The following is an 8,992-nucleotide window of genomic DNA, read 5'->3' as shown; positions in this document are numbered from 1 at the left end:
ACGTTATCTGCAGTGCCCTGTGCAGTGGCCTGCGGGGAGTTTACAGAGACATCTGGTGGCTGAGAAGGTGAAGTACCTTGGCTTTGTCAGAAGATAAAGGATTTGAATTGTGTCTAAATTTGGTTTCTTTTTGTGACTGAGACTTTCACTCTTTTCTTAATTATTTTAGCAGAATTGCACATTTTTAAAAAAAGACTTTGATTTTTAAAGATTATTTTTAGAGTTTTCACTCTTTCTTTCTGAAAAAAAAATCATCAACCAGGTGAATTGACCAGTTCCATCAGCTAGGCAAAATCTCATCAGGGCCAGGACCAGAGTGAGGCAGGGAGGCACTTGCTTCCACTGCACATTTAAGGGGGAGCCAAAAATATTAGTAATGAATATAGAAATTTGTTTTGAGACAGGGTCTCTATCTGTCACCCAGAGCAGAATGCAGTGGTGTGATCATAGCTTACTACAGCTTTAAACTCCTGGGCTCAAGTGATCCTCCCGCCTCAGCCTCCCCCATGTGGGGAGGACTGAAGGTATGCGTCACCATGCCTGGTTAAAAGAACCTTTTTTTTTTTGGTAGAGATGAGGTCTCATTTTGTTGCCCAGGCTGGCCTTGAAGTCCTCAAGTGATCGACCCACCTCGACCTCTCAAAGTGTTGGGATTACAAGTGTAAGCCACCATGCTTGGCCTTAATACAATATTTCTAAACATCAAAATTAATGCAAAATATTTCATCATAAATAAAAATACCAAAGTTTAAAAACAGGATTAGTGGCTGGGGACAGTGGCTCACGCCTGTAATCCTAGCACTTTGGGAAGCTGAAGTGAGTGGATTGCCTGAGGTCAGGAGTTCAAGACCAGCCTGGCCAACATGGTGAAACCCTGTTTCTACTAAAAATATAAAAATTAGCCGGGCGTGGTGATGTATGCCTGTAGTCCCAGCTATTTGGGAGGCTGAGGCAGGAGAATCGCTTGAACCTGTGAGGTGGAGGTTACAGTGAGCTGAGATCACGCCATTGTACTCTAGCCTGGGCGACAGAGACAAATTCTGTCTAAAAAAACAGACAAACAAACAAACAAACCAATATGAACAACAACAACAACAAAACAGGATTAGTATTGCCAATGTTCTCTCTCTCTCTCTTTTTTTCTTTTTGTTTTTTCAGGCTCCAAGATGGCTCTGAAAGGCACCGAGAAAACCTAACGTATCTGAGGGCCTAGCTTCTGGCCTGGCTTTTACGTGGTCAGCGGATGTGCGTCCATCCCCCCTGCACCGGTTTCCCTTGTCCTTTCTGTGGCTCTCCTGGATTCCTCTCGTTCAGCTCCTTGGTGTACAGAGCCTATGTCCATGGCGATGGTGAGGTAAATGAGAAGAAGAAATGGAGAAAGTTAAAGTGTCTTCGAGGAAAAAACTTGGGAATAAAATCTTCCAGTTTTCCTGCTTTACCTTTCAATACCTTCCCTGCTTCCTTCCAAACACGCTTCCAGAAGCAGGAGCCTAGGTCATTCATACCCACGGAACTGCTCTCAGCTAAGTAGGCCTAGCCAAAGAGACGCTGAGGGCAGGTGGGGTGGGAGATGGAGCTGTGCGTTGCTTCCTGGGAGAAAGCACCTCCTTGCCTCTTTTCGGTTTTAACATGTCCCTTTTAGGGACATGCCAGGACAGGGCAGAGGATGGGGGAGCGGGAGATGAGTGAGGTCCTGGAGCCATGGGGCCATGCTGCTTCTCAGGGGGCAGAAGCTGTGGGAGAGGTTGGCGGCCGGTAGCTCTCAGAATAGCCTGGGAAGGGTATCCGCTGGGTTTGCACAGTGTTGTCTCCGAATCTCCCAGCTCCCGTTCTCTACGATTAGCATCCTTGAAGTAGCGTGCTACTTGTTAACAGAAGAGCAGAGCGTGCCCCTTGTGCCTCTTCCCAGGCTTGTCATTTGCCTAACTCTTACAATGTTAGCAGAGAGACGGTGATTGCTATGAGCAGGGAAATACTGCACAATTGTGACCGCAGGGTCTGCTATGAGAAGAGGAAGCAGAGCCAGTGGGGTGAGAACCTCCTGGGATGAGAAGGGGTCAGACACTTAAGAACAAAAGAAAATGTCTGAAAAGTCCCAAGGAGCAAGTGGGCTACCGTTGAGGACAGAAATTTCCCATGGATAAGGTCTCCTCTGCGCAGCGAAGAAAGACCCCAGAAACAGGAGGAAGCCAGGAGATACCCTATGCCACACCGTACAGTTTTATAGCTTTCAAATATATTCCCTCAGGGGATTTCAGGGAGAATAGTATGTACCCTCTGACAAAGCACAGACATCAGAGCCCGCTGTAGTCCCCAGATCGCTCACTTGGACATACCCGATACCCTGGATCATATATCAGCTGCTCTCCTGACCCAGAAAACTGCATGTCTCTTATCACCCACTCATGTCTCTTCATGAACTTGGCTCTTCTGTTGGCAACTTTATGAGTTTCTTTTTACCAGTGGGTGCTTTCTGACTACTGTAGCCTGTGTGGTTCGGCGAGGGGAATCTTCGTGGCATTCACTGAGGGTCTTGCTGTGTTCCAGGTGTGTGCTTGGTACTTTATCTGCTTTCTCTTGAATCCTCACAGTAACCCTTTTGGGTAAAATATTACAATCTTCATTTATACAAATGAGAAAATGAGACTCTGAGAAATAATTACTACTCACATGACTAGCAAGTGGTGGTCCTAGGACTTGAACCAGGGCCATAGGACTCCTCCTGCGTCCTTAGGTTCTTTCTGTTGCATCAGGTCAGCAGAGACATGGGGAGATGCCTCCACACCCTCCCCCTGCATCCGTGGCCGATGCTGCTAACTGGACTTGGTGGTTGTTTCCCTTGAGCTAGGACTATGTATAAGGGAAAAATTATGGTCCATATTCTCAAGGAATTTTGTTCTGATGTAGGTTAAAATATAACACAGCAGTAGACTGACAATGTAAGGCTGTGAATAACACCCTGGCCGTGAATGCTAAAAAAAATCAGGTAAGCTTATGAATCATAGGAAATATACCCACCATACTTTGTCTGAAAGCTGGCCTTTCCCTTTTTAATTTCTTAGATTTCTCATCCTAGATAGTACTCATTGGTACAATCAACAAATATCCTCTAATATCCTCTCTGTAGCTGGGAGAACAGCACAGAACAAGACAAAGCCCCCACTTTTGTGGAACTTAATTTCTAGTAGGGAGACAGATGATAACTACCAAATCCAATGCACACACACACGTGAGCTGGTCCTAAGTGCAAGGAAGAGTGGATCCCGGAGATGGAGAGAGGGCTGGGATGTTACTCTATGCAGCATCATCAGGGAAGGGCTTCTGATAAGGAGGCACTGGGCAGAACCCAGGAAGAAGAAAGGGAGTCAGGAGGAGATGCCAACGGTGCCCCAGGTAGAAGGAGCAGAGGAGGGGCACAGTGTGCATGTGGAATGCAAGGAGGTCAGCAAGGCTGGAGCTACGTGAGTGAGGGGGAGAGTGTTGGAGAAGGAAAGTCGGGGGAGACATCACGTAAAGCCTTGTAGTCGCCAGTAAGGATTTTGGTTTTTATTCCAAATAAGGTGAGAATCCACTGGAGAGAATCCACTGGGCAGAGGGGTGACATGATCAGACGTGTGTTTTAAGATGACCACCTGGCTGGGCTTGGTGACGTGCACTTGTAGTCCCAGCTATCTGGGAGGCTGAGACAGGAGGATCTCTTGAGTCCAGGAATTGGAGGCCACAGTGCACAATGATCATGAGGGAGCGCAGTGAATAGCCTCTGCACCCCAACCTGGGCAACATAGTGAGACCCCCATCTTATAAATTATTTAAAAATAGGCAGGGCACGGTGGCTCACGCCTGTAATCCCAGCACTTTGGGAGGCTGAGGTGGGCGGATTGCCTGAGGTCAGGAGTTTGTGACCAGTTTGGCCAACATGGAGAAACCCTGTCTCTACTAAAAATACAAAAATTAGCCAGGCGTGGTGCCAGGTGCCTGTAATCCCAGCTACTTGGGAGGATGAAGCAGGAGAATTCCTTGAACCCGGGAAGCAGAGGTTCAGTGAGCTGAGATCGCGCCAGTGCACTCCAGCCTGGGTGACAGAGTGAGACTCCGTCTCAAAAAAAAAAAAAAAAAAAAAATTAAAATTAAAAAAATAAAAATAAAAAATAGACAAAATGAAATGGAATAAAATGACCATCTGGCCCTTACCTGGAGAAGGGAATTCAGAGGCACCTTTGGCTACTAGGAGGCAAGTACAGTTGGTGCAGATGGCAGTCAGCAATGGCTTGTACCAGGAAGACAGTAGGGAAGGTGGGGAGAGGTGGCTGGATTCCTGATATATTGTGAAGGTGGAGCTGCCGGGATTCGTTCACAGATTGGACGTGGGGTGTTCCAGGTTGAATTGCATCCTACAGAATTCACACGCTGAAGTCCTAACCCCCAGTACTGAAGAATGTGACCATATTTGGAGATATGGTCTTTAAGGAGGTAATTAAGGTTAAGTGAGGTCATTGGGGTGGGACTAATTTCATCGGAGGAGACAATGGGTCTGGGTACAATCGGGGAACGGGGTCACAACCTAGAAACCAAACAGTGCTCTGGGACTCTGTATCTCTTAGGGCAGTGCCAAAGCCCTGCCCTCCAGGCCCGTCCTTATTCATGGGGACATGAGAAGAAGAGATTAGGACCCAGACATGCACAGAGGAGACCCTGTAAGGACACAAGGAGAAGACGGCCATCTAAAAGCCGAGGAGAAAGGCCTCGGGAGAAACCAGCCCTGCCCACCCCTTGGTCTGGACTTCCAGCTGATTCTTGGATGAGCTGGTCCTCAGGTGCGGAGGCAGGACTGTGAGAAAGCGAATTTCTGTTTTTAATTCACCTGGTCTGTGGTATTTTGCTGTGGGAGTCCCAGTAGACTAATACATGGGGTTTGAGAGAAGAGGCGAGGATGATGCCCAGGAGCTGGATCTGTTTGAAGTCATGGTTGGGAAAGTTCAAGAGCTGGACATTTCCTTCACGACGTCCAGAAGCACCAAGACAGATTGTCCTGCTGGGTTTTACTCAGAAGAGTCTTCCAGTCCACTACACACCGCTGGCAGAGCCAGAACACAGTGCGACAAGAGTGAGACACAGACGTGCAGTCACAAAAGAAGAATCAGCTCCACGCCCAGCGTGATTGCCTTTTGGTGCCCATACCATGAGCTCCGGGCCCACTGTTCCTTCCTCCCCTTCCTGAATCCCTTTTGTTCTGATCTAACCTGCACTCCCCCAGGCCAATGGATTTCAGTACATCTGGGGAAGGGAGTTGCTAGGATTTCTAGCAATCTAGAAACAAAACAGTGCTCTGGGACTCTGTACCTCTCAGTGAAACTGCCAGAGCTCTGCCCTCCAGGCCTGTCCTTATTCATGGGGACCCCAGAGGGACTCACTTGAACTTCTGGCCCATTCACCTGCTGCTCACCCTGCCAGCCCCTGGCCTGGCTGTAGCCACAGTTCCCACCATCACCTATATCTGGAAACTCTAATTCCTTGCCCACGACACTCTCATGGTCATCCTGTGGAAGTGAGGAGGCTTGCCCCGCCTCCAGACATCCAACTGGGTTGCTTCCTACTCTTTCCAGTTCTCTTATATTTCTGACTCCTTATTAGAAAGGCGTCTTCCATGCCCAGAGCCTCTGCTGGAAGGCAGTTTGAGTCTCACTGGCTGAGCTGCAGTCAGAGTCTGCCCTGGCCCTGCCATGCATCTGTGCACGTCAAGCCCTTTTCCCTGCAGGCTTTGCCCCTTCTTCATCTAGAACACTGTTCCCTATTGCAATTTTCATGAGCAAAGTGGATTTATGAATCTGTTTATCTATATCAGGGGTCAACAAACTATGCCCTGCCACCTATTTTCATAAATAAAGTTTTATTGGAACACAGTCACACATTCATTTTGCCATAAGCTGCTTTCATAGTACAATGGCAGAGAAGAGTAGTTGGTACAGAGACCATATGGCCTGCCAAGATGAAAATATTTACTATCTAGCTCTTTGCAAAGAGTTTGCCAATCTCTGTGACAGAGTTAGATTGGGTAACTCTCACAAAGTGGATAAGAGGATTAAAAAGACTACTGCAGAAATCAGGAAGCAAATAAATAAATCCACGGTGTACTGACAATAGTATTAACATCACAATAAAAAAGGGCAACACGAAAATAGTAGGACTGATATTCTCCCACCCACAGTACAAGCTGCTTGTCACATAAAACAATTATCCTCTAACCAGGCCTATCAAGAAGTTGGCAGAGAGACTGGGTGAGTGAGAGAGAGAGAGATGGAAGAGGGAGAGGAAGAGGGGAGGAAAAATAAATAAATAAATACATAAATAGTGGCATTGAGCTACAGATGACATGCTTAGCATGTCATTTTCCCCTTTAATAATCATTTGTCTAGCCATTTTATGGTCAAGCACTATTTTTAGGGTTCTACATGCATTAACTGATTCAGTCCTCAAAACAACCCCAAGAGGTAGGCACTATTTATAATTGCCCCCATTTTATAGATGAAGAAGCTGAGCTCGAATAGTCTGGCTGAGCTTACACAGCTAGTAAGTGGTGGGGCCGGACTTGAATCCAAGCAGTTTGACTCCAGGGTCTGTGCTCTTAAACTCTACATTATGCTGCTTTTGACCAAGAAAACAAAGTGGCCGGGCACAGTGACTCACGCCTGTAATCCCAGCACTTTCAGAGGCTGAAGCAGGTGAACCACGAGGTCAGGAGTTTAAGATCAGCCTGGCCAAGATGGTGAAAATCCGTCTCTACTAAAAATGCAAAAAAAAAAAAAAAAAAAAAAAAAATAGCTGGGCATGATGGCAGGTGCCTGTAATCCCAGCTACTTGGGAGGCTGAGGCAGAGAATTGCTTGAACCCAGGAAGTGGAGGTTGCAGTGAGCCAAGATCGCGCCACTGCACTCCAGCCTGGGCGACAGAGCAAGACTCCTTCTAAGAAAGAAAGAAAGAAAGAAAGAGAGAAAGAGAGAAAGAGAGAAAGAGAGAAAGAGAGAAAGAGAGAAAGAAAGAAAGAAAGAAAGAAAGAAAGAAAGAAAGAAAGAAAGAAAGAAAGAAAGAAAGAAAACAAAGACAGAAGTAAACCCCAAAATGTTTGGAGAGTGGTGCCATGGGCAGCCCTTTCAGCATGACTTTGCGTCCTAACTACCAACGCTTATCCTAAACTCTGGTGCAAGGTGAAGGAATTCATATAGCTCTCTTTTAAAGCAACTTTGAGAGTTTTTTTTTTTTCAAGACATATATCCAGGATAAATCCAGCAAACTTAGAAAGCAGTGAAATAGGGCCCTTGGGAATGGCGTCCCATTGAGGTGTCTCCTGTCGTTTCAGTGAGTTGTGAAGCACTGGTTAGCAGGCGTCATGGCTCTGAGTACCTAGGACAGCACTCCTCTGCAAAGAGCCCAGGCTCCTGGAGAGGTTGAGGGTCTCTGGCATGGTTCTCGGTGGAGAGTCAGCATCCTTTACCCACCCTCCTGTGGGGCAGATCGAGGTCCCACCTGCCCTTGGCTGAAAGGAAGCGCATTCCCAAACCTCCTAGAGGCGCACTCGACCTTGATTTCCTCTGAACTTCCTCACCAGCTGCACTGGTGTTGTGTAGGGAGCACTGTATTGAGAGTCAGGGCAATGGGTTATGTCCTTGTGAAGGCTTCTGACTTCTCTAGTCCTCAGTTTCTTTATCTGTAACATGAGTGACCTCAGCTAGATGGTCCTTGAAGAGCTCTTTACAGGTTAGAAATGCTCTGATCCTGTATTTAATGAAATGGAGAAAGTATTCATGCCATATTCATTTGTGGGAAAAACATTCTTTGCAAAACATGACGTTTGACTCTTGTAATTTTTGTTTTAAAAAACACATGTAGCAGAATGAAGGTATTTGTTCTTCCCATCCCCACGCTGCTGCTGGGCAGAGGATCTTTTAACCATAGAATTCACTAGGATTCTTTGTCAGACAGGACTCTATTCTAAAGAATGGGAGCACTGCCGTCATCCTCCTGGAATGGAGTCAGGGATGCCCCCCAGGACACTGGACGCCAATGGGCAAAGGTTCTCAGCAACTTCAACCTAAAAGAGGTCCCTGAGGGGAGAAGAGACCCTGAAAGGAGGGGAGTGGGATAGGAAGGGAGGGGACACTATTCAAGGTAGGCCCTGTGTCAACTACAATTCAACCCTATGAGTGCTGTAAGGAATCAAAGACATATAAGGTAAAGATCCTCTACACACAAGGAAGTCACCACCCAGCTGGCATCAAAAGCCATATTGATGAAAGACGATGAGAAGGAAGAGATGCATTGTTAACGGGGCAGGGAGCACAGTGGATTGGGGCAGGTGGCCTGGATCCTGTCTCTGGCCGATCACTGCTGGAGGGAAGCCACTCTGCATCCCTGGGCCTCAGTTTCCTCATATGGAAGTGAGGCATTAAACTCAATTTCAAAAGTACCTTCCACCTCTGAGATACCAAAGTGGATGGTTTGTTGAAGGAGGACTGAGCGTGGGCACCCGGAACTGTGTCATTTGATGAATGAGTCAGACTAGGGACGTCAGAAAAATAATGTCTTCACAATCAACACAAGGGGACAGGCAATTAAGAAACACTTTGCCGTTGGCTGGAGTGTCTGTTCCACTCAAAGGATACATTCCCGAAGAGGGATGGGGTGACTCATCAGGCGGCTGTAACCTGATGAAACAGAGCTATCCAATTTCCTCACTTCGATTCCAGGCAACCAAATTATCTTAATATGGTTTTCCAAAGCAGATTCTCCAGGCAATAGGAAGGGCAGACATGAGTTTACAGAGTAAGGAGCAATTGAAAATTGACATTTTTCTGAAGGAGTAAAATTATATCACATACGAGAAATGACTGAAATTTTATATGAAGTAGCATTCAAATGCAAAGGGTATCATCATTAGTAGTATCACCATTGGTTATTATTCTCATGCTGATTTGGTCAGCCTTTGAGCCAGTTTTTC

This window comes from Papio anubis, chromosome 3 (genome assembly GCF_008728515.1).
Source record: "Papio anubis isolate 15944 chromosome 3, Panubis1.0, whole genome shotgun sequence".
NCBI classification, from domain to species: domain Eukaryota; kingdom Metazoa; phylum Chordata; class Mammalia; order Primates; family Cercopithecidae; genus Papio; species Papio anubis.
Note: the sequence above shows the minus strand (reverse complement) of the source record.